This window comes from Nipponia nippon, unplaced genomic scaffold (assembly GCF_047370975.1).
Source record: "Nipponia nippon isolate SJK-2023a ecotype South Korea unplaced genomic scaffold, ASM4737097v1 scaffold_3, whole genome shotgun sequence".
Taxonomy (NCBI): domain Eukaryota; kingdom Metazoa; phylum Chordata; class Aves; order Pelecaniformes; family Threskiornithidae; genus Nipponia; species Nipponia nippon.
The window spans coordinates 55739578-55743315 of record NW_028262347.1 but is presented as its reverse complement, the minus strand read 5'-3'; positions in this window follow the sequence as shown (position 1 = coordinate 55743315).

Genomic DNA, 3738 nt, shown 5'->3' with positions numbered 1-3738 from the left:
ACACGAGGATGTGTTTCCCACACCCATTTTGCCTGGGGTCTGATTCTGGTAACCCTGGGCTTTTCTCACAAGCCCTGATGGTGTTCAGAGGAGACGAGATACGGATGGGGGAGAACAGCTTGCAAATACATACCTCGGGCTCTATGACTTTCTCCAAAGTAGAGAATATTTGCTAGGTGATTCCACCTATATTCCTCCAGCTTTGGAGCAGTACATAGACAGACAAGCCACTTGGCAGCCACTAATATTTCAAGGGCGTTGCTTAACCCTGCTTTGAAGGGCATGTATCAAAGCAAGGATCAGAGCAGCAGCAGGGTATTTTTGCTGGTGCTCTCGCTAGTGGTAGCAACAGTGAGACGTTTCAGGAGAAGGGTTTACTGCAGTCAAGGCCATAGAGAGATGCTAAAGAAGGTATCGTCTGAAAGATAATATAGTCCAAGATCATTACGGTATTTATTAACACCATTTACAGGGACTGACTTGAACAGCCTTGGAAGGAAGAATGAAAAAATGCCAGCAAACACATTATGTTCTCCTGCAAGAAGTTTTTTCATCCTATTGAAAAGCTTTGTTAGAAAGAATGATGAGAATGGTAATAATAAGGCACTATAATTATACCTGATCCTTCTATAATCTCTCTCTCCGCAGAGTTTGGGAGCACTTTACTGCTATTATTGGATTTGAACAGTCCCATCTGGATAACATACGACTGATTTGTTTGCATGGCTTATTTTAGGTATTTCAGCACGTACATTAGAGCTGCCTTCGTATATGGCCAATTCCCTGCACAGTCTGTAAGATCAGGAAAAGCTCTTCAGCTCCTGTTCTCCACCGCCCCGTTCTCCCATCCCAATTCCTTGGAGAGCTCTTCACAGAAGTCCAAGGATAAAAGGAGCCATCAGTCCTCCCCCACCCAACCCACTACCGCAGAACAAGGGTGACAACCTAGAGGATGGATACTACCTAGAACATCTGGATTTGCACCTGTATTATTTTACGCTTGAGATTCAATGAATCCCAAAACAACCCTAGATGCACCTAAAAGTCCAGCAGCAAGGACCTGGCGCATACCTTGTGCTAATGTACACGCTCTGTGGTCAGAACAGCTGCTACCTTTCAGGTTGAAGCTTTCAAAAGAAGGGGTCTGCTGCGTGCGCGTGTTCCCGGCAGGCACAGAACCAGGGACGGCGTGACGGATGCTGGCATCTTTCTGGACGCAGCATTTCTTGCAATGCCATCTCAGTTACAGTGACGCTGGCAGCTCCCACTCACCGTGGCGTCTAAATGAGCGAGCAGCTCCATCAACGTCAAGAACTTTGCTGGCCCCTTGCAGGAGCTCTTGGGTGTGAAGCTGGGCACTTGCTACTGCACTCTGCCAGGACCAGGAGAAAACAGACACAATTTGAAATAATTCAGCCCACGTTTAAAAATGTTATTCTAAAAAAAATGAGATTTCAAAAAAAAAAAAAAGGAATAAAAGCATGATACAAAAACTATGGTTTACATAAACTGAACTGTTTTCAGTCTGAAATTCACAGCAATTTGTCACTAGCTTACAGTGCAGGGAACGTTCCTTTCAGACTGAACCCCCATAAAACTTAGCAATCACAAGTTGCCTAATTCTTTTGTTGCTCTCACTGCTTTTTAAGGGATTTTTTTTTTCTCCTGTGAATCGGAGCAGGGTCTCCTCCTGCATCCCTTCCACGTCCCACCTGGCCTCATCAGCAAGGACAGGCGGGGTTTCCAGTGCCTGCCCATCCCCAAGGCTGTGGGCACATTTTGTTGAGGAGTTTAAAAGGACCCATTAGTCCTGCCTTAAGTTTTCGCCCGACTTAATTTTTGGAGTATTACATCCAGTCTCCTCGTTTTCATTCTCTTAAGATTCTTCAGAGCCGTCTTTGTCAATTTGTTTACTTCTGGTTTATTTTTAAAAGACAAACCCCCAATGGACATAAGCTCTCAAGTCCCTTTTGAAATGCTGTCTTGCCTGTAAGTGCTTTGTTTGTGATCCTCTCCAATCCTTTAGGCTATTGTTTACGAGCTGGAAGGCATCTGCGCTTGGGCTAATCATGCCGAATGCCAGCAATTCCCCCAGCATGATTTGTTGCACAAGCCAGTGGGAGCAGGGTTTGTTTTGATTACGTTTAGCGTGGAAAACCCACGTTTGCTCACATCGGCCTGACAAAACAGGGTGGGGGCCTAATCCAAAATCCAAAATCTTCCAAGGGGAACAACAGCCTGGTCATTGATTTCAATAGCATCTGGGACCAGCTCAAAAGTCGAGAGCTCTGACAGCAAGGGTGGTGTCCTGGGAAAGCAGGTAGCCCAGGAGCCAAAAAAACCCTTCCTTTAAAAGTGTATGCACATTGTTTGCTCTGGGTTGGATGAATCAAATGCAGATCTAGGAGGCTGCCAGTGCTATACAGCGTTTTGCATAGCTTTTTCAAAGCTGTGCAGCTCCTTTCTGACATGAGGTTAGTTGGGCTGGGGCCCCCCAGCCCTTCCCCAACCAGCACAGCTGGGCAGAGCTGCCCCAGCCGTCACCGCGGGCTGATGCTGGCCTCCCCTGAAGCCCTCAGCTAAGTCAGACTCTTTCACTCATTCTGGACGATGGCAACGTTTTTCTCCCTAGCCTGTGCTGGTGCTTGCCTCCAGGCATTGGACAGATGGCCCCATTTTCCTGTTCATGAAAGCCGGGAGGAAGCGACCGAGGGCTGCTCCCGCTGGGACCGCCATCAAACTGCTGCTAGGGCACGCAACTGCATGCTGTTTGGGCGGGTGTACGGGTCTGCCACGTGCAGGCACCCCCTTTGCCTCGAGAGGCCCCAGCACGGGTACCAGGAGCTCTGTGTGCACCCAGAGCTTGGCACAGGAGCTACACGCACGCCCGGAGCTCAGCACAGCTATCCCCTGCTCAGCTGCTGGCTTGGGCTGCACCCCGTGCTGTTGAAGCTAAGACTGAGCTTAGGCTGGCTGGCTCCCGCACTCCTGCCGTAGCAGAGGTGTGCCCAACGAGACGCAGAGCTCAAAGCTGCACCTGGATCCCATCTCTCCCCTATTCCCTGGCTCAGCATTTCCTGCTCCAGGGGCGCTCCATTAATCACCATTAATCCCTTTTTGTACCCACAAAGAGGTTAGCCTCGCCGGTGGCCTGTGGCAGGGACTTCCACAGCTTAAGCTGTATGTCGCGTGAAGAAATGTCTCCTTTTGTTTCGAGTCTTGCACTCACTCAAGTATTTAATCTGATGTCTCCTTGTTTTTTTAAGAAAACACACTTAGTCACCTACTCCATGGCATTTAGGCTTCACAGATTTCTGCCGCAGAGCTCAGCCGTCTCTTTTTTGGCCGAAAAGTCCTAGTCTATCGAGCCAGCCCTTACACAGAAAGCATTTAGAAATACTCTGCTTTGCCTGAATCAAAACCCCAGCTCCGCCAGCCCCGGCTGAGATCACAAGGCAGCGGGAGCACGCAGAGACCCGGGCGGCTCTGCAGGGAGGCATCGGGAGTGGCAGAGCAGCTCTGCCCATCTCCCTCTCCTCTCTTTGAAGGCTGCCCGCCGTAGCCTCGCCTTTGCACCAGGCAACGGCGCGGGGCAAGCAGAAAGCTCCAGTCCATGCAGTTATTGTAACTTTACAGATGCCAAACATCTAAGGAATTGGTGCAAACTGAACTCAATTAGACAAAGCCATCACATTCCCCTAACCAAGCTATCCTTGTAAATTAAGGGGTTTAGCGTGT